General features: G+C 38.2%; 1 long non-coding RNA gene across 1 annotated transcript; it reads right to left on the bottom strand.

Annotated features, from left to right (window-relative positions):
- Window positions 1-13,552: 13,552 nt before the first annotated feature.
- LOC140699635 (uncharacterized) lies at window positions 13,553-21,568 on the bottom strand. The gene is made up of 3 exons (XR_012077875.1): window positions 21,345-21,568; window positions 18,677-18,791; window positions 13,553-13,734 (listed from the first exon to the last, which is right to left on the bottom strand). It is a non-coding gene; the product is annotated as an uncharacterized lncRNA (long non-coding RNA).
- Between the last annotated feature and the right edge of the window lie 1,751 nt (window positions 21,569-23,319).

Raw genomic sequence — 23,319 nt, 5'->3', positions numbered from 1 at the left:
CCTCTCCCTGAGTGTCGTTTTTCTCATCTTTCAAATGGGAGTGTAACAGTCATTCATTTGCTCAGTGTCCATTCGACAACAGGAGACGGCTTATGAAAACAATAATAAAAAAAAGCAAAACAGCAATTCTGATCTGTGCTTCTTCCTCCTCCTCCCTGAACATGAACTTACAGGCTAAAATGGCATCTTTCACTAAATCCCGAACGTAAGGAGCAGTTCTGATAAGGAAGTACAGGACTGCAGGTGTAACCGAGAAATGACCCAGTGAAAAAGAATGAGTTGCCAGCAAATCCTCAAAACCCGTAAGGGTGCAAACCCTGGGAGTTACAGCCATGGGTGGGAGTTCCTTAGTTCCCCATTTCACAAAGCCGAGAACTTTGCAGGGCCCATGAAAGACACAGATAGCCCAGTAAAACCACACCATGTTTTGGAGTACACCGGGGCCACATCGCTGCTGACCTGCACTGCTGTGTGTCCCAGAGCAAGAGCCCTGGGAGGGGGTGACTGTGTTTGAGGCTGGACAAGAACTTCCTGTTCTGTCTCTTTTACTCTCTCTCTTCCTGCAATAAAACAACTGGTAGGACTCTGGTGGGGACCACTGCACCCACATTCTCTGGGAAACCACACACCAGACAGCTCTAGCTGATCTGAGAGAGGACTATATATACTCCAAAGTCAGGCAGAAGGCTGCCTGTGGCCTTGGGAATCCAAACTAGCTTGTCCTGTTAATCAGGATATTACACATCTAAAGAAAGTGTGCACCAGATGAAGACGATGCCTTAGACAACATCGGTGGTTATGTCCAGCAGTGTCTAAGGACAAGTCATGCTCTGGTAGACGGGAGCATTTTGGTAGCTTTAAGAGTCTGCTACTGAAGGGCTGGGACATTTCATTGGGACTTGAAACTCCAGACCTCTTTACTCACAAAGGCAGACAAGTTAGGTGAGCCAGGTCAGCCTTTATTCCAACTTCCTAACCAAAAGTCTATGAGGTCGAAAATATATTTCTCAGACACTTCTGCAACAAGGGTTCCAGATGTGGCTTTAAAAATGCCCATCAGAGATTGAGATTTGCAAATATTAACTACTATATATAAAAATAGCTAAAAAACTAAATTTCTTCTGTATAGCACAGGAACAATATTTAATATCTTGTAATAAACTTTAGTAAAAAAATATGAAAAGGAATTCGTACATATATATGTGAATATGAAGGACTGGAACATTGTGCTGTACATCAGAAATTGACACATTGTAACTGACTATACTTCAATTAAAAATATATATATATATAATGCCCATCAGCAGCATCTGAGTGTCACTGAAAGCAGAAACCCAGATGAATGGAGGCAGAGGTGGTTGGAGGAGCTACGTTATTTTGCTGGGGTGGATGCAGCCGGCATGGCAGAGATCTAGAAGGAATGCGCACAACAGCCACTCACTGATCTGAAAGTGAGTTAGTTTAACAGCTTTCTGAAATCCTCACCGCCCCTCCTGATGAGCCAAGTGTCTGGCGTTTCTCTGGAAATCACTAGGCGCAGCCTGGAACTCAAAGGTAAAAATTAAAAAGTGCAGTCAAGTAGCAAAGAGACTGGCAGGACACGCTGGACAAAAGTAGGTCAGAATCAACAAGGAATGGGGAGGGGATAGAACATGTGTTGAGGACCCTGAATTCAGGGGTGGATTGTCTATGTTGAGTACTCTGAGTCAGTATGAGTAGATGGATTGGTGTGGACTATGGACTAAAATGGTGGCCATCGTTCAGATAAGTGTGTGATTTGGAGTACATTTATTTGAGGAGGGTTTTTTTTTCCCCTTCAACATTGATCATTTCTAGGGAGCAGAAAAATACTCTGCCACACAACATCTAAGTGCAAAAGAGATGCTATGGGATGATGGTGGTATGAAAAATTTCAGTACTGCAGTTTCAAGCTTTCCTTAATGAGGTGCACAGCAGTAGGTACTTAAAATAAAATAAGGTACTTATAATAAAGACATCATCATATGTACATATCCTTTAAGATACACATATGGTGCTATAAGTGGGCCTGAAATGTGTTCTGCATTCTAAAATCCAATGAAATAAAATCAGTAGTTCAATATGCCTGTCGGCTCTAAAAACATGATGTAGCTCATGATCACAGAAAGCAAGATCAGCTAGGAAATTTGAGATTTGTCGTTTCCAGTGTCAAAGTTAATATTTTTTGCTTTACTTAAAAAGCATTTTTTAATTAGGTCTGTCAGCATCCATTGGTATATGGGGTTCAGTAGATGTGTTCAGATGTTCCAGACAGTGAATCAGAGCAAAGGCTGAGGTTTAGACAGTAGTTAAATGCCTCACCCGTGTGATCAGCATCCACAAACTGCTATACTGAAAATCCTTAAAAGTGAGAACTTCATTAAAGAAACGATAAGTGAGGGGAAAAAATAGCTACAGACTAGTGGAAGTTTTGTAACGTGTAAAAATGACAAAAGGCTATTCATGAGCATATTTTTAAATACCCCTACACTTTAATAAGAAAAACAACAGTCTGACAACAGGTTGTACACTGCTGTAGGAGAATCCATGCAGGTGGACTCTTATGTGAATGGGGCTGGAGCTGTAGAATTAGTTAGTCTTGCAAGTAACTCAGTTAAACACAAATGCAAATGGGATACACTTCTAGAATATCTGAGTAAATATCTTGGAAAACTTACTCCTCTATGAAGCAATGACAATGGCTTTGTAAAATTTGTCAAAATTAACCTCTGTAGAACTCTGGAAATTAAACCAACACTTCCAGCAATCCGGGGAGTCTTTATTTGAGAAAAAAAAACCCAGCTAAATCTCCATAAAGATAGTGAGTTTTGAGGCATTGTAACTTGATCTACCCCATCCCTGTATCCTCACCTAAATGGTGGCCTTTATAAGCAATAGTCTCACAATCAAGGTAGGGGCAGAAGTTATTTAAAGTTACCCAAAAAATCCGCCCCCAGAGAGCTGTCACTATGTGACCTGTCACAAACTCATGCTGTGCAAACAGCCTGTCCCCAGAGTGTGTGTGGGAAACAATCAGCAGTGAGTATCTAACATTACAACTGCCTGAGGCAGTGGGACCAGTAGAGGCTAACTACGTGCTGACTAGGAAACTTAGAAGGCAAAATTGAGTAATGAGACGTTCTGGGGGTGAAGGTAGGGTTAAAAAGCTCCAAAAAATTCTGAGAATTGTAGAAGGCAATATACATGTGTGGCACATGGCAAGGAAAGATCTGAGAAAATCCTAAGCCTTCAACTCTGGCTGAACTTGAGATTCTGCATAAGCAAGAACTAAAGGATACGGAAGAGCTGCTGACTGCATGCCGGTGCTGAGGGCATCCCTCAGCACGTGGACACACAGCCACCTGGCAACAGCTCAAACGATTGTCTCCAGGCATTGAAAGAAATCACTGTCCAATCATTACTACAGTGATGACAACTAGGCTTTCTTCACACACACTGATCTCATGGTCATGCATGATAAAGAAAACAGACTTTACAGAATTTGTTCAGGAAAGTAACTAAATAAATAGCAGCAGCAGCAATGACAATGAAAGCAATGATAAACCCTGGAGATGAGGAAAATCAGGCTTTCAGATCTGCCACATTGTAATATTTTAAATGTCCAGCTTTCAACAGAAAATTACAAGATGTACAAAGAAACAGAAAAGTTTGGTCATAACAGACGGGGAAAAAGTAGTCAACAGAAACTCCCTGAGGTAGCCCAGACACTGGACTTACTAGACAAAGACATAAATAAGCAATTACACATATGTTCAAAATACTAACAGAAACCATGCCTAAAGGATTAAATTATGTGCTCATCTCATTGTACAGAGAATAACAATAAATAAAATTTATAATAAAAACCAACTAGAAATTCTAGAGATACAAATATAATGACTAAAATAAAAACTTCAATAAGTGGTTTCTCTGTAGATATGAACTTGTTGAAGAAAAAGTCAGTTAAATTAAAACTACTGAGATTTCCCTGTCTGTGGAACAGAAAGAAAAAGGAATGAAAAAAAAATGAACACTGTGTCAGAGATAGGTGGGACACCATCAACAATACCAATACACACATAATGGGAGCGCCAGAAGGAGGGAGAGAATAAAGGGGCAGAAAGAATATATAAAGAAATAATGGCTGAAAACTTCCCAAATTTGATGAAAATATTAATTTGTACATCCCAGCAGCTCAACAAACTCCATGTGGTATAAACTTAGAGACATCTAAAATAGGCACATCAGATTCAGTGTGTCAAAAGACAAGAATAAAGTATCTTGACAGCCGAAAGAGAAAAGTGGCTCAACGTATAGAAAGGCTCCTCAGTAAGACAGTTGATTTCTCATCAAAAACCATGGAGACCAAAAGGCAGTGGATGGTATCGTCAAGGAGATAAAAGGAAAAGACTGTCACCAAGTATTTTATAGCCAGCAAAATGATTCTTTAAAAAAATTAAAGTAGAAATTAAGACACTCCTACAAAAACAAAATCTGAAAGAATCCATTGCTAGCAGGCCTGCCCTACAAGAAATACTAAGGATAGTCCAGCAGGTGTAAATGAAAGGACACTCGCCTGAAAAATAAAGAGCACTACTACATGAGTAAAAAAATAAAACAGTATAAATCGAGTATTACATGTAAATGTTTTGTTCTATTTGATGTAAAGGACAACTGCATAAAACAATACTTATGAAACTGTGTAGATGAGCTTATAAATGCATAAAGGTGCAATTTGTATGACAGTGACAGCATGAGGAGGGGGAGGGAAAAGACTGATACCAAAGCAAAGTTTTTGTGTACTGTTGAAATTAAGTTGGTATTCATGTGAACTAGATTGCTTTAAAACAAGATGTTAATTATAATCTCCAGGGCAATGGAAGAGAAGGAGGAGGAGGAAGAGTAGGAAGAGGAGAAGAAAAAGATAAAATAAACAAATTAAAATGGCACACTTGAAAATGCTTACTTTGTACAAAAATGTGTAGTAATTGAGGAATGGGAAAAAAAGACATATAGAAAGTAGACAGCAGTTGTAACTTCAATCTGATAAGAAATTACATTGATGTAAATGAATTAAACATTCTAATCAAAATACTAAAGGCAGAAATAAATGGAATAGACAATAGATGAACAACAGAGAATAATCAACAAAAGGAATAGTTGGTTCTTTGAAAAGATCAATAAAATTGACAAATTTTATCTAGTACTAAAAGAAAAGAAGATTCAAATTACTAAAATGAGAAATGAAAGGAAGGATGTCACTACTGCCCTTACAAAGATAACAAGGAATATAAGGGAATACCATGGATAATTATATAGCCAATAAATGAGATAATGTAAATGAAATGGATAAATTCCTAGAAGGACATAAATGACTGAAGCTAATTCAAGGAGAAATAGAAAACTCAAATAATCCTACAGTAAGTAGTGACTGAAATAGCAATCCAAAACATTCACACAAAGAAATGCTAGGCCCGTATGGCTTTGCTGGTGAATTCCATCAACTACTTAAAGAAAAAACAAAAACAAAAACAAACAAAAAATGCTTCACAAATTCGTCTGAAAATAAAGAGGTGGGCACACTTCCCAATTCATTCAATGAGACTAGTATCACACTGATACGAAAACCAGACAAAGGCATCACAAGAAAACTAAAGACTATCTCTTATGAATATAAATGCAAAAATCCTCAACAGAATAGAAGCAAATCCAAAACAGTAACATATAAAATAGACCACCATTAAGTGGGATGTATCCAGGTATGCAAAGGCAGTACAACATACAAAAGTCTATTCATTTAATACACCATATTAATAGAATAATGGATAAAAACTAGGAATAGAAGAGAACTTCCTCAACCTGACAGAGAACATCTATGAAAAACCTGAAGCAAAGATCATACATAATGCAGAAGCACTGAATTATTCCCTCCCAAAATCAACATTGTACTAGAAGTTCTAGTCAAACCAATCAAAGAAAATAAAGCCTCTAGATTAGAAAGAAAGAAATAAAACTGTTTTGATTCCAGATGACATGATATTATATATTGAAATCACAAGGAATCCACAAAGGAAAAATAGAAAAGAAAAAAAATCCTCTTAGAATTAATAACCCAGTCTGACAAAAATTTTAAGACACAAATGAATATATAAAAAGTAATTACATTTCTATTCAACAGCAGTGAATAATCTAAAAATAAAATGAAGGAAACCTTTTCATTTACTATAGCATCAAAAAGAATAAAATAATTAGTAATATTAAGAAAAATATGTGGAATACTGAGAAAAATATCTGAAACTTGTATATTGAAAACTAAAATACTAGTGATAGAAGTTAAAAATGACCTAAAATAAATGGAAAGCTCTTCCATGTTCATGGATCAGAAGTCTTATTATTTTTAGGATGGCCATTGTCCTCAAAATGACCTATACATTCAATGCAGCTCTGGCTTTTTGGCAGAAATGAACAAGCTGATCCTAAAACTAATATGGAAATGCAAGATACCCAAAATAGTCAAAACAATCTTGAAAAAGAACAAAGTTTTGAAATTTCCAAATTCAAAACTCACTAACAAAACTGTGATCCATACAGTGTGGTACTTGCAGAAAGGACAGAAAAATAGATTGAGAGAAAAGAACTAAGAGACCATAAACAAAGGCTTACACGCAGCCATTTAATTTTTGACAAAGGTGCCATGACAATCCAATGGGGAAAAATAATCTTTACAAAAATGATGTTGGGACACCTGTACATACACCTGGAAAGAAAGAAAACTGAACTTTTATCTTAACACCATTTATGGAAATTAACTCAAAATAAATCACAGACCTGAAACTATAAAACATATAGAAAATGAACAATGAGAAAATCTTCAGGACTTTGGATTATAAATACTTGTAATATATGACACCAAAAGCACAAACAACAAAAGAAAAAAAATCAAGTAAACTGGACTTCAGTAAAATTAAAAACTTCTGTGCTTCAAAGGACTTCATCAAGAAAGTAAGAAGACAATCCACAGGATGGATGAAAATATTTCCAAAATTTTCCCTGATAAGGGACTTTTATCCAGAATAGACAAAGAAGACTTAAAACATGACAATACAAAGACAAATATAATTAAAATGGGCAAAGAATTTAAATAGATGTTTCTCCAAAGAAGACATACGAATGGGAACTAAGCACATAAAAAGATGTTCAACATCAGTAGGCATTAGGGAAACAGAAATCAAAATCACAATGACATACCACTTCATACCAACTAGGATGACAAATATATATGATATATGATATATAAATATGAATCTATAAACCCAGTAATAAAAAGTGTAGATGAGGATGTGGAGAAACTGGACTCCTCATACATTACTTCTGGAAATATACAATGCTTCAGTCACTTTAAAAGCTATATTAGCAATTCCTCAAAATGTTAAAAGTAGAATACATCCCAGCAATTCCATTTTTTGATATATCCTGAAGAGAAGTGGAAATATGTGTTCACACAAAAACTTGTCCATGAGCATTTACAGCAGAATTATTCATCATCAACTGATGGATGGATAAGCAATGTGGTGTATTTATAACTATGGCATATTATTTGAATACAAAAAGGAATTTGGATATTGATATATGCTACACGATGGATGAGCCTTGACAATGTCACACTACATGAAAGACATTAATCAAAAAAGGCAGCATACTGTATGGTTCTACTTATATGAAATGCCTAGAACAGGCAAACCCTTAGAGGCAGAAAGTAGAGTGGTGGCTGTTGAGGGCTAAGGGAAAGGAAGGTTAGGGACTGACTTACTAAAGGGTACTGGTTCCTTTTGGGGGTGATGGCTACACAACCCTGAAATGTACATAAAACCCTAATGCACACTTTCAAAGGCTGCATTTTATGGTATGTGAATTATATCTCCATAAACCTGTTATTCTTGAAGCTTAGCCCACCTATGGAGCAACTTACACAGCACTGACTGTGGCATCCGGACGGGGAGTGACCCACCTGTCCACCGCGAAGGAGAGCAGCACCTGACCCAGTGTTGGAGGGGTGCAATCTTCTTGCCAATGGACACTGTGAGCAGCACAGACCAGGGGGCCAACAGAGCAAGCTGAGTTCATGAAACAGGGCGAAGACACAAAGACCTCTCAATAAAACCATTAAGAGCGTTCAGTCTCTAGGAGAACACATCTTTGTTTTTAAAATCTTTTTATACCTGTTTTATTTTCTATGAGCTTTTTAATCTTTACTTTTTAAACAGTTCTATATGTTTACAATTCTCATTTCATTTTTAATTCTCTTGGATTTGATCTGTTATTGATTATTCACAGGTTTTAAATACTGTGTTTTGATTTCTTTCTTCTTTTTGTTAAGGTTTTAAAAAGACATCTCAACTCGATTCCTATTCTTCTTCAACTTGCTCTTCTATTATTGATTATACACTGTCTTCAAACCTTCTTTTCCTCCATTCTTTTAAAATTCTATTTCTCTCTCTCATTTTTAAGTTTTATTCCAGCATAGGCCTTAGATAGATAAAAAAATAAACCCCTTTAAGGGCCACAATAGATAACTGATACTCCTTAAGCCACAGTGCCAGAGAGATATGAGCAGTTGAAGAAGCAGAGGAAGTATTCCCAATTAAAAGAGAAAGAGAAATCCCCTGAAAGAACCATCAATGAAATAGATATTAATGGCCTATTAGATCAAGATTTCTAAAAAGAAGTGATTGAATTACTGAAGGAATTAAAAGAGATAGTGTTTAGAGACATAAAATATGTCAAAAACAAAATAGTAGCTATAAAGAAGAGCCAAGTAGAATTGGTAAACTCATTGGCTGAAATGAGATCTGACCTAAAGGCAGTACAACGCAAGCTAGATAATGCAGAGGAACGAATAAGTGACCTAGAAGACAGGACAACAGAAAGCACACAATCAGAACAGTTGAGAGAAAAAAATAAAAAACAATAAAAACAATATAAGGAATCTATTTGATAATATAAAGCATGCCAATCTATGCATCATAAGAGTTCCAGAAGGGGAAGAAAGAACAAAGGGGATGGAGAAGGTATTTAAAGAAATTATAACTGAAAAATTCCCAAACATAAAGAAAGAATCAGACACCCAAGTACAGGAGGCTCAGAGGTTCCCAAACAGGAAGAGCCTAAAGAGACTCACACCAAGACATAACAAAATCAAGATGGCCAGACTGAAGGATAAAGAAATGATCCTAAAGGCAGCAAGAGAAAAACAAAGAGTGAGTTACAAGAGATGGCTCTCAGCTGATTTCTCTACAGAAACACTACAGACCAGAAGGGAGTGGAAATATATATTCAAATTCCTGAATGAAAAAACAGATGCAGCCTAGGATACTTTCTGCAGCAAGGCTATCCTTTAGAACAGAGGGAGAGGTAATGAATTTCACAGAGAAGAAAAACTGAAAGACTTTAGCAACACTAAACCCATGCTAAAAGAAATATTGTAAGGTACACTCTAAATAAAAAAGAAGCAGGATGATACAGAAATGAGAGCTTATAACTGGAAAGGTGATAACTACCATGAATTACAAATAGAATAAACATGAAATTGTAAAAGAAGACATCTAAATCATTGAGTGGGAGAGGGAAGCAATTAAATATAGAGTATTTTTTCTTTCTTCTATTTTTTTAAATTTTTTGTTCTCGGTAGGATGGGTTTGAGATTGCATTACTATCTGTTTAGTACACACAGTTACAGTAATTGGTTAACAGACTTACAAAAAAGTATAACCACAAGCCAAAAACTTACAAGTGAGTAACAAAAACTAAATACAATCCAAGATAACACAAAGGAAAATTACCATACCACAAAAGGAAGAAGAAAGGAACAAAGAAATATGAAATCAACTGCAAATATAAGTTCAAATAGCAATAAACACTCATTTATCATTAATTACTCTAAATGATAATGGACTAAATGCTCCAGTCAAAAGACAGAGTGGCAGACTGGATAATAAAGCAAGAAACTTCAATAAACTGCATACAAGAGACACACTTTAGGGAGAAGGACACATATAGATTGAGAGTGAATGGACGGAAAAGGATATTCCATGCAAATGGAAACTCCAAAAAAGCAGGTGTAGCAGTTCTGATTTCAGACAAAATAGACTTTAAAACAAGGGCCATAAAGAAAGATAAATAAAGGCATTTTATAATGATTAAAGGAGCAATACAAGATGAGGATATTACAATCATTAATATATATGCATCCAACATGAGCACCTAAGTACATAAAACAACTACTAACAGAGATAAACGGGGATATTGATGGGAATACAATCATTGTCAGAAGTTTTAACACCACATTAACATCACTAGACAGATCTTCCACACAAAAAATAAATACGGCAACAGAGAAATTAAATGATACAATAGAAAAATTAGATTTAGTGGATATTTTCAGAGCATTACAACCCCCCAAAATAGGATATATATTCTTTTCAAGTGTGCGTGGAACATTTTCTAGGATTCATCATGTACTTGGTCACAAAAGAAGCCTCAAAAAGTTTAAGAAGATAGAAATTATCTCAAGCATCCTTACTGACCACAATGCCATTGAAACTAGAAATCAAATTCAGAAAAACAAAGCATGAAAAAAGGAAAGCATAGAGATTATACAACATGCTATTAAAAAAATGGGTCAATGATGAAATCAAAGATGAAAGTAAGGAATACCTTGAGACAAATGAAAATGAAAAAATCCACAAAAAACTTATGGGACAAAGCAAAAGCAGTGCTAAGAGGAAAGTTTAGAGTGATACAGGCCTTCCTCAAAAAAGAAGAACAATATCAAAAAAAACAATCTAACCCACCAGTTAAAAGAACTAGAAACTGAAGAGTAAAAACACCCAAAAGTCAGCAGAAGGAAGCAAATAATTAAGATCTGGGAGGAAATAAATAAAATAGAGATTAAAAGAAATAGAGAAAATAATCAATCAAACCAAAAGCAATTTTTTGAAAGAGTAAATAAAATCGAGAACCTCTGGCCAAACTCACAAAGAAGAAAAAAGAGAGAGCACAAATTTGCAAAATAAGAAAGGAAAATGGAGAAATTACAACAAATAACATAGAAATATAGAATATCATATGAGAATATCATGAAAAACTACATAAAAAAAGGGATAACCTAGAGGAGATGGACAAGTTTCTGGAAACACACAGTCCACTAAAACTGAATCAAGAAGAAACTGACCACTTGAACAAACCGATCACTAGGAATGAAATCGAATTAACAATAAAAAAAAATCCCTACAAATAAAATCCAGAACTGGACAGCTTCACCAGGGAATTGTACCACACATAAAAAGAAGTACTCATACCAGTCCTTCTCAAACTCTTCCAGAAGATTGAAAAGAAGGAATATTCCCAAACTCATTCTATGAAGCCACAAACACCCTGATACCAAAACCAGGCAAAGACACCACCAAAAAAGAGAATTACAGACCAATATCACTGATGAACACAGATGCAAAAGAGTCCTTACCAAAATACTAGCAAATAGAATTCTACAGCACATAAAAAAGATTATACAACATGCTCAAATTGGGTTCATCTCAGGGACACAAAGGTGGTTCAACATATGCAAATCAATCAATGTAATACTTCACATCAACAAGAGAAAGTACTAAAACCACATGATCATCTCAATAGATGCATAAAAGCTTTTGATAAAATTCAACACCCATTTATGATAAAAATTCTCACCAAAGTGGGTATTGAGGGAACATAACTCAACATCATGAAAGCTATATAAGACAAACCTACAGCCAGCATAGCACTAAACGGTGAAAACCTCAAAAGCTTCTCACTAAATTCTGGGACAAGACAAGGATGCCACTATCACCACTCCTATTCAACATAGTCTTGGAAGTCCTGACCATAGCAATCAGGCAAGTAAGAGAAGTAAAAGGGGTCTAAATTGGAAAAGAAGAGGTAAAAGTGTCACTACATGCAGATGACACGACACTATATATAGAAAACCCTGAAAGGTCCACACCAAAACTACTAGAGCTGATCGAAGTATTTAGCAAGGTAGCAGGTTACAAGATTAATGTTCAAAAATCAGTTGCATTTCTTTACACTAATGATGAATCAACAGAAAAAGGAAGTAAAGAAATAAAACACTTTAGAATAGCACCCAAAGTAATAAAATTTCTAGGAATAAATCTAACCACAGAGGTGAGAGAATTATACACAGAAAACTATAAACCATTGGTGAAGGTAATTGAAGAAGACTTTAAAAAATGGAAAGGTATCCCATGCTCTTGGATTGCAAGAATCAATATTGTTAAAATGGTCACACTGCCCAGGGCAATATACAGATTTAATGCAATCCCTGTAAAATTACCCAAGACATATTTCATAGAACTAGAACAAATCACAATAAAATTTATATGGAACCATCAAAGACATAGAAATTCCAGGGTATTACTGAAGAAAAAAAAGAAAGAGCCTGGAGGAATAACGCTCCCAGACTTCAGACAATACTATAGAGTTACAGTCATCAAGACAGCATGCTATTGGTACAAAAACATACATATAGACCAATGGAACAGAATAGAGAGCCCAGAAATGAACCCACAAACTTTTGGTCAACTAATCTTCGACAAAGGAGGCAAGAATATACAATGGAATAAAGACAGTCTCTTCAGCAAGATAAACATAAGACAAGATACAATAAACCTCCTAGAAGAAAATACAGGCAAAATATCTGACATACATCTCAGAAATGTTCCCTTAGGGCAGTCTACCCAAGCAATAGAAATAAAAGCAAGAATAAACAAATGGGACCTAAAGAAACTTACAAGCTTCTGCACAGCAAAGGACACCATAAGTAAAAAAAAAAGACAACCTACAGAATGGGAGAATATTTTTGCAAATGAAACTGACAAACTTGATCTCCAGAATATATAAGCAGCTCAAATGACTTAATAAGAAACAACCAAATAACCTAAACCAAAAATGGGCAGAAGACCTAAACAAGCAATTCTCCAAGGAAGACATACAAATGATCAATGGGCACATGAAAAAATGCTCAGTGTCACTAATTATCAGAGAAATGCAAATCAAAACTACAATGAGGTATCACCTCAAACCAGTCATAATGGCCATCATTCAAAAATCCACAAATCACAAATGCTAGAGAGGCTGTGGAGAAAGGGGAACCTCCTACACTTCTGGTGGGAATGCAGTTTGGTGCAGCCACTGTGGAAACAGTATTGAGTTCCCTCAAATGTCTAGGAATAGACTTGCCATATGACCCAGGAATCCTGCTCCTGGGCATGTATCCTGAAGGAACCCTACTTCAGGATGACACCTGCATCCCAATATTCATAGCAGCACTATTTACAGTAGCCAAGACATGGATACAGCCTAAATGTCCATCAGCGGATGACTGGCTAAAGAAGTGGTATATTTATACAATGGAATACTACTCGGCCATAAAAACTGACAATATAGGGCCATTTGCAGCAACATGGATGCTCCTGGAGAATGTCATTCTAAGTTAAGTAAGCACGGTAACAAGGAATAAAGACAAGTTACCCACATGTACAGTTATTTTGATTAAAATATCCACACAGAAAGCAAGTCACCCCCACGACTGCTGCCAGGAGGAGCATCTGAGTGTAATAGCCCAGCCAAGCAAAGTAGATTCCGAACTTCTCTCCTTAGAATTTCCTGCAGAAAGACAGAAGGAAGTTTCAGAAGACACAAATAATCACTCTGTAGCTTCATCCTCATGTTAATTTATTTTTTCTTTTTTGGGGGGCATAATTAGGTTTATTTATTTGTTTTTAAATGGAGGCATTGGGGATTGAACCCAGGACCTCATGCATGCTAGACATGCACTCTACCACTGAGCTATACGTCCCTCCATCATATTAATTTCTGATTCTAAATCAAGGGGGCCTTAAGTTTAAACCTCCGACTCAATTCACTCTTAAAACATATGCGTTTTCATAGCAGCCCCCAAATTCTACCGTGAAATAAGAAGTGTTTTATGTATCATAGAAATACAGATCACTGGCTCACCTGCTGAAGAGAGATAAATGAGAACAGAGCAAAGGAGGGGACGAGGCTGACTCCAGAGCAGATGCAGGGGATCATCACCACTCACTGGACAGTCTGGCACATTCAACAAATCCCCCCCAAAATCATTCTTAACAGGCTTGACACAAGTGGACATCAACAACTGGCTCAGTCATCTGCTCCTGCCTTATCTCGGGAAAGTCCCTGGAGCAAATGCATCGTAAACCACAGATAATAAGGAAATGGCTGATAATGATAACAACTGGGAGTGCAATGTCTGTCTGACAAAATATTTATAAAACTCATTGTGGGAATGGGAGAGGGCAGGAGGGATGTGACTGAGGAAGGCACTGCCCTGTATTCTTTGTATCTAGCACGTCTTTTGTTCCTAGGTTTTAAAACCTCTTCTCAGTTAATCTGGAGTAGATGGAACAGGCCAGGGAGGCAAGATTAGAAGAAAGGAGGCAGGGCATGAAGTGGTGCCAGGCTGATCCTAAAAGGGAGACCGACACAGACAGGCAGACACAGAGAGTTTAGGGATGAGGTGGAACAATGAGACGGCGGCTCAGGTGTTTCTTGCTTTTGCTGATAATTCCCTCAACTGGCTCACTGCTGACTCGGCAGTGCTGGGTAAAACCTGTGGATTTCCTCAGCTCTGAGTTCTCTCTGAGGCTTCCGGCTCAGTCTGGAGCTGAGATGAGTTCCGTGGGCTTAGCCTAAGGGGGACTCAGCTCTGAGAATAGCCTGGAATCCTGGAAAACTTCACGCAGGAATCCCTTGGGCTGGACCAGCGCTCACAGGGCTGCTGTGAGACCAGCTCCATCATCAGAGACATGGGCGTGGACCATTCCATGGGGAAAAGGGCTGAGCCCGATGCCAAATCAGATAGGAGCGACAAAGTGTGTTCATTCTCATGTGACTGGGCTTTGTGGCCTGGATCACGGGTGGCAGGCTCAGGATGGTGTCTGGCAGAGAAAACCCTGGTAATGGGTTTGAGATGTCTTGGACTCTTTCTTGTTAAGCTTTTTATAATACATTCTTATCAACTATCCATCCTGAAAATGCCAAATTCAAAACTGAAAGAATGTTAGAATTTGCCTGCTCTAACTGCCCAATGGTAAACACACCCTGCTACAGTTACAGAGCTGGTCAGGCAGCCTCTGCCTGGATATTTACAGTGACGGGGAGTTCATTACTTCCAAAGGTTACAAGTCGGCAGGAAGGTCAGACAGAATTTTTGAACCTTAAACAGTTGTCTGCCTCCTAGTCCTTGCTGAAAGGCAAGGAATAATGAGGATCCCTTCAAATGTAGTTTTGCTGATTGTTATCTATCTCTGTCAAAAGCACCCCAATTCTTAACATAAATTTTTCAAAATTCAGCTTTGATTTCTTTTTAGCAAAGTAATGCCATACATTTAACAAAGAGTCAAACAGTTCTCGAACACCGATTGTAAAAAGGAGCAGTTCCCAACAACTGCCCCATTTCCTGGCCAGAAAAAACCACGTTCAGCTCCTACTGCTGACTCTTGGAATACTTACTCCCTTTCTCTGACTAATATCCTTGTAACACAGCCTACTGACTTTTTCAGCTTTATGTATCACCTATTTAACTTTCTATTTTGGAAAATGAGGATTCAGATCTCTTTCAAACCCCATCTCATCTACATACCCAAATCTTTTTTCTTCCAACCTTTTCATACAATTACATTATAATTTTCATCAGTTCAGTATCCTTGCTTTACATTATTATTACTCTGTACAGACTATTCAAAGCTGTAGCAATTTGTGCTAGTCTTACCTTTTCTTCCCTACTTTGTTTTCCTGGAGTTAATAATTGTCTTGGTGGTTCATAGCTTAGATTTCTGTGCACTTAACAATTCAACCTCAGACCTTCTCTTAACGAACAACTTTCACAATACTTTCCAATACATTGTCTACAAATTTCATCTCCTTGAATAAATCTCTTCAGATCTCCTTCCACATGGATTAACGACATGCTAGTCTTGTCACAGAGCTCAAGGGGCCACTAGTGGGAAGTAACAAGGGAATACATGGACCAGGAGCAGGGAAAAGATCAACATAATTGCCTTAGCAATACATACTTAAAATAGTGGGAAAATTGTTTTCTTTACAAATACAAACACACACACAAACCCCAAAAGCCCATAAAGAATGATTAAAGAGCGGTCAAACCCATTGCCCTGCCTTCAAATTCTGTATAACATAAAACAAAAATAACAGAAGGAAGATATCATATAAATATGAATCTCAAGGGGGATTGGGTACACTCAGTGGCAGAGTGTGTGCTCAGCATGCATAAGGTCCTAGATTCAACCTTCAGTACCTCCATTAGAAAAAAAAATTAAAAAGAAAAAAAATTATCAATTTTAAATATTTACATATTAACAAATATCCTCCTTTAAAACTGTGTTCTAAAGGATAACCCGGGTTAAGGAGAAAGTGCCTCTTCGTGACTGATCCTGCTGATAATTGAGGGAGGAAATTAGAGTATGACCACATGAAATAAAATTCCTTATGAAATAATGATCCTGGGTGACAATCATTTTTGGCTGCTGTCATCACAAAAAAGAGAGTCAACTGTAATATTATGTACCTTATGACAGGAGTACAAAACTTCACATAACAAATATTTTTGCATAAAGCTGAACCTCAATCAGACCAAGCTTTTAGGGGAGGATTAAATCACTTAGCTAAAGCCAATACATAGGATGGAGAAACAAGTCTAACACCATAGGGGAGAATGAAATCAGCCAAACAGGAAACAGAGGAACCCCTCAGCAATTTCAAGGAAAATGAGAAACAGGAAAATTATAGATTAGAACACACTTGAGAGATATGCTAGCTTCAATGCCTGAATCTTGTCTGGATCTTGATTTCAACCCCAAAACTACTTAAAAGTGTATTCTTGTGACAAGCAGGGAATTATTTTGTAACCCTAAAAAAAAAGGAATATTCCAATTTTATTTGAAAGAGACCTTGTCATTTCACTAATGAAAGGTTAAGCTATGTAGGATTGTCTTCAAAATGACCCCATAGTGGGGAAAGGGAGGAGATGGAGATGAAAGATGCAACAACAGTGACTCTGAGTTTATAATTCTGGAGCTGGGTGACTGATACAGGCAGGCTGGCTGTACTGTTCTCTCTATTTCTGTACATGTTTGAATCTTTCCATAAAATGTGAAACAACAAATAGACTTCAGTGTTTTTAAACTCTCACTTTGAAGGTTAAGAGGTTTGCCCAAGTAGGTGGGCAACTGCATGGGGCACTGAGAAAAGAAAGAACAGACACCTGGCTCCAGACCGACCTGGGGCTACCTTGACCCTCCTCTTCTCCTAACCATCCACAGCCAGCCCATAACTGAATCCTGTCAGCCCCACTCCCCAAACGCATTCCTCATTGGCTCCCACCATCTCTCATCTGGCCCAATCCAAGAGCCTCCTACCTGGCATCCCTGCTTCCTGGGTCCCTGCCATACATTCTCCACATTATCTTTGCAAAATGTGAGTGAGAGAAAATTACTTTAGTGCTTAAGCTATCATGACTGCTTCTCAGTGCGCTTAGAGTCTACACTCCTTTCCGTGCTCCTGATGCCCTTCTAAACCTCGCGTCTCATCACTCTCACCAGCGCTGGCTCCAGTATCTCCTCAAACCTGCTGAGCACATTTGTGCCTCAGGGCCAATGGACAAGCTGCCTCTATTCCATGGGTGACTTTTCCCAGATCTTCAAATTCCAGCCTCCTTATCGCCATCTCAGCTCACATGTAACCTACTCAAAGATAGCTTTCTTAACTCACTTCCCCCCAAGTCTCCCATCTCAACACTGTGTTATTGCTTCATTTCAATCTGACATTGTTTCCTTATTTGCCCGATTATTTTTGTTTTCTCGGTTGTCCTTGGCCTCCATCCCCCCAGCAGCCTTGCCCAAACAGCATAAGCTCCCGGGGAGCAGCCGGCACTGGTGCTCTGAGAAGACACATGCTGAGAGCGACATTACAATCACGTGGTGTAGTGAAACGGTGTCGAACAGCAGATACAGAAAAGCAGTGAGAATTTCTCTCTTATTTTATAATTTAAATGAAATATAACATTTACTCCTATTTAATGAAGAATTTGGTAGGTCTTTTTTCCCAGTTCCTAGGCAGCAACCGCTAAAGCCTCGAAATTTCCCAAGATAGGAGTGTCTTTGCTATTCATGGTGGAACCTTGGATGGCTTGTGTTCATGAGATGACTCAGGATGGGGAGTGGCCAGCCAGAGACACCAACCATGTGATTAGAAGAGTGGGGCTTTAAGCTTTGTGACAAGTGAGTGGCCACCAGGAGAGGAAGGGGCTCAAAGTTTAGGACTAAGGAAAGGTTTGACTTACAGTTAGGGTTTGGGTTAGCCATGTAGGTAATGACCCAATAAATCATGGCTTTGAAATAAAGCCTGCAGTAAAAACTTGGGGCAACGAAGCTCAGAGCTCCTGTGAGCTTCCTGGTTGTTAACACTCTTGGAGGACTGTCACACTCACATGCCATGAGGACAACCCTGAGCCCTTCCCACTGGAGTGCTCTCCACAACAGCTCACCTGATGAGACCTAAGGGCTGCTGCTTGTCTGTGCTTCGAGGAGGAGCCCATTCCCTGTACAGAAGGCCCTGATCGCTGGGGCAGCTGACGTCCTCTGACGGAGGCTGAAGTGGCACTGGGAATCAGAAGCAAACAGGTGAGTGTCACTGTCACAAAATGCTCACATGTTCTGTTGATAAAATTTGGTTCTAACACTTCGTGGTCATTTGTAAATAAGGGGCCCTCACTTGCCAGGAGGGATGGCGGTACCATATAATTTTTCATAATTCTCACCCAGGATTAATATTAACCCCTTGAGGGTCATTTGCAAACGTGATTGGAAAGGAACGCTTGGATGTCACAGTCCTGGGACCACCGTGGGTACCTGGTGAGAGTCTTGCAGATGCTTAATGTACTACAACCGGGCTAGTCTTCCACAGCAAAAATCTAGGCCACCCAAGTGCCCAAACTGCTGCAGTGGAGGGACACCTGATGGTCCAGCCCCCTCTTTGGGCACCCAGAGGAACCTGGACTCTGGCAGGTTAGGAGCAGGGTCAATTCTAAAACCCAGGCATTTTTGTCCCCACAATTCAGTAGTTATTCGGTGACAGCACATGGAATATAAACAACAAAGTAACTTCACATGATGTTATATATTTAGCTTACTCAAGAAACAAAGTTTAAATCCAGTCATTCTCCTTCCCACCTGACCTACTTTCCTTTCTCTTGTACTAGCACCAGATTATTACCCACCCAGCCTTAACATGGGTCCTGACTCCACTTACCTCCCTCCCAAACACCACATGAGATGATTCCTCAGCCTGGATGTGGGACCAGCAATTACAAGAAGCTTTAGTGGAAAAGAACTGGTTATGCACAGATGCCAACTAAACACTGTAGAATCCTGGTGTCCCGCATTAGTAATCATGACAGCTGTTTGCAAGTGTCCCCAAAGTTCATTTAAGACTCTCACTGCTAATTATGCTGGAACATAAATATGAAACATGTGGACTGCTGGGCTGGACTGCTAAGCTGGGTCTCTAATCCAGGAAGCTCAGTGTCTGCTCCCTGCACCCAGCTCCCTGTTCTGTTCATGCATGTGCATCAAGAAGCTGTTTAGTGTCCATTTTAATATCTTAAACAGTGCATTTCAATATTATCTTCATCCATATATACGTGTACCACACAGTAGTAATGATCAATCTTAGTATTTGCTTTCTTTGGTCTTAGAGAGTCAGATAAACAGATAGCAAAGATAACAAAGTCATAGAGGGCTATAATATAGTATTTCCTTTATTTCAATGACAGGATTTATTTAAAGAGCTTAGATATAACATCCTTGCATTTATGGCATCATTAAGCGTCTGAAGCTGTTACATTATAAAAACTTCATTTCTAGCGAGATGTTATCAGTTAGAGAAGCGCTCCTAAATTTGAGGGGTTGCTGTCATCTCAGACGGAGTCCCTAAAAAATGTCAGCAATCTGCAGTATTGCCATCATGACAAGAACCCAGACAGATGAAATTTGGAAAGCCTTGTGGCTTTCTAGTGCACAGACAGAAAATGGTATTTCAGAGGGAAAAGCCTGAATTACAGAAAGTGATAAATGAAATGGTCTAACATGCATTTCCCTTTCAAAGAACTAATACGTCTTTGGTCGATAATAACATCTGTCAGAAATTATGAAAAGAGCTGACAGATGCATAGTACTTAATATAAGCCAGGGCTGTTGTATCACTGACACAGATTCATTAATCCCCATAGCATCTCTACGAGGTTGGTACTACAATTATCCCCATTTTATTGGTGAGGAACTTGATAGACACAGAGGGTAAATGACATTTACAAGGTCGACAGCGGGAAACCAACACAGGTGTTCCAGCTTGAGTCTACGCTCTTGGCCACTTCTCTTTTTTTTTTTTTGGTGGTGGGGAGATAATAAGGTAATTCTGGTGGGGGGTGGGGAGGTAATTAGGGTTATATGTCTATTTTAGAGGACGTGATGGGGGCTGAACCCAGGACCTTATGCTTGCTAAGCATGCGCCCCATCACTTGAGCTGTGCCCTCCCCTCTAGAGTCTATGCTCTTAGGTTCTAATCCTCACTGTCCCACATGGTAACTGTGGGGGAAGTACAGTTCATTCATTCGCTCGTTAAACTCAGCCTTCCCGGTGCCTGAGATTCAGCAGTGAACAAGTCAACATGCTTCCTGCCTTAAATGAGCTTGTCGCCTCCTGATATATTATCTTCATTTTACCCAGGAAGAAACAAGGTCAAGAAGATTAGCCTTTTCCTCTTAACACCGGAGGATACATGAGGTGCTTTATTTCAATTCTGCCATTTGACTTACACCATGGGGAGGGAAAGCTGCCTTGCAAATCCTGGAGCTCACAAACCTGTTAATCCTGAATTTTTTTTAACACTGTCTCTTACTTGATACTTGATCTGAGAAAGGATGAAGCAAACCTAAAAATGTTCTAAGAGAGCTTGTGGTTTATACAAGGTAACTAACCAGCCACTGTTTACTATCCTAACAGGAATCTGTAGGCATATTTCTTTTCTTTCTCTTTTTTCCTTTTTATGGGCAGCTTTTAAAAACCAAATCAAACCAACCAAACCAAATCACTGATAATTCAACAGCAGGTTCTAAATCACCCCCAAGACAGCAGCTAAACTCGGTTTAGACTTACAATGCGGTTTCTGGTGGTTGGATTGGAGAATGTATCTCTATGCTGAATATAAAAGTCATTGACGGAGCTCTTCTCAAATAGGGCAAAGAAAAGCTCTTGTTCCGGTTGTTGATACTTTCATCCATTTGGAGGACTTTCATAAAACATCTGAAGTTATCAAAGGCTGAGGACCGGGTTTTCAGATCATTGGGCTTCAGAGGCAATATTATGTGCAGTATCTCAGCTTATGTACAGAACACCTCCCACAGGGGATGTACTTTTGCAAATACAAGCTTGTCATCCAAAACCTATATTGGGAGAATGAAAACACAAACCGGGAAAGTATTTTCACATTTTTAGTACACAGATTTTTCTTACGTTGCTGGTAGTTAAAGCACTTGTGCAAACACACACATATGTCACACTGGTAAAAGTGAAGATATAATAAAAATAGATTTGCAATCCATCATACATTTTTGCCTTAAAGATAATTTCTTTGTTGAAATTACTGAAAAGTTATTTAAAATCCTTACAGTTCCTTCATAAAATAACCAATGTTTTAGATGAAGAAAAGCAAACTTGTTAATTTTTAGTCCAAATTAGTAACTAAAAATAGAAACACCAAAATATTCTTTGCAGTGGTATTGTAATGACAATTTTTTAAATTTCTGAAACCTAGAACTATTTACATATCTGTTCAATATAGTGTTAAACAGCAATTAAAAGGGATTTAAAAGATTTATATTTATTGATATGGAATATATAATAAAAGGAGAAAGAAAAAAATGTGAAATAATAATTTTCCTTTTTGGATGGGAAAAATATCTACATTTGAACAAAAAAAGTTTAGAAGGATTTTATGATTCTTTATGTATAATTAAGGTACAGATGATTTTTAATTCCACTGTTCTTTCATTTTCAATTTTGGGGGGTAACTTTTTATAATAAAAAAATCTTTAAAAAGTTTCTTGCACAAATACATTAATAGATATATTTATGACTATATTCTCTGGCTATTAAAAAAGATCTCCTAACTGTAGATCTGAAACATACATTCCATAATGCAGATTCTGAGTGACTCGCCTCCCAGCCCACAGCGAAGGCACGGCTAGTGTGACATGTTTCAAATACCATTCCAAGGAACATGCAGGCTCCCAGCCAATGGCTGCAAGGGGACTGACACTGATCCGGTTGCTCCCAGCTGCAGACCATCACAGATGAGTTTAGATCCACAGGCTCATATTTTCTCTGTCAAAAGAAATCAGAAAATGTTAGGCTTTTACTTTCACCAGGGAAAAGAAGTTTTTTTTTAATGCAAAAAAATAACAACAAACCAATTTGAACCTGATGAAAAGACATTTACTCAAAACAGCACAGTAGCAATGAAGGTGCTCTGGCAGACAGGGACTTGTTGGATTCCTGTGAGTGCTGGACTCCTCACATGGAATTCCCTTGGCACTCCAGAAGGCCTGTGGTTTTCCTCATGGGTTTGTGGCCATAAGTGGCGCACAAAAGTCTCTGGCTTTGCCACAATTTCAAAGCCTTTTTGGCTTATGAAAGGTTTTGTCCTCAAATGGAGTTTTCTTGAGTCCAGTCACTGATGTCATTTACCAGAGTTACAGTCCAGATCTGATATTCTAGACTCTTAAAATCTTGCAGACATTCAAATGGTTCAGGTTTGGATGTGTATTCACCTCTGCAGGCCTGGACCAAGTCTGATAAAGACACCCGGACAAGTTCAGCAAAATAAAAAGAAATTTTCCTCTCTGCAAGACTGAAATGTCTGTGAAGCTATAAAAACATCTGCACCTACAAAAATAGGGAACCAACTCATCAATAACATATCTATCCATAATGCATGGACATTCAAAATAAATACTGTATTTACTCCTATTAAATTCTATCTGGTTTTTGCCAAACTGTGTCCTAAACTGAAAGGAAAGTATGTAAATGTAGAGAATTTTTTACCTTTTAAAAGAAAAAGGAACCCTCCTAC

The sequence above is a fragment of the Vicugna pacos genome, chromosome 11 (assembly GCF_048564905.1).
Source record: "Vicugna pacos chromosome 11, VicPac4, whole genome shotgun sequence".
Taxonomy (NCBI): domain Eukaryota; kingdom Metazoa; phylum Chordata; class Mammalia; order Artiodactyla; family Camelidae; genus Vicugna; species Vicugna pacos.
Note: the sequence above shows the minus strand (reverse complement) of the source record. Positions and strands in the feature narration are given on the sequence as shown.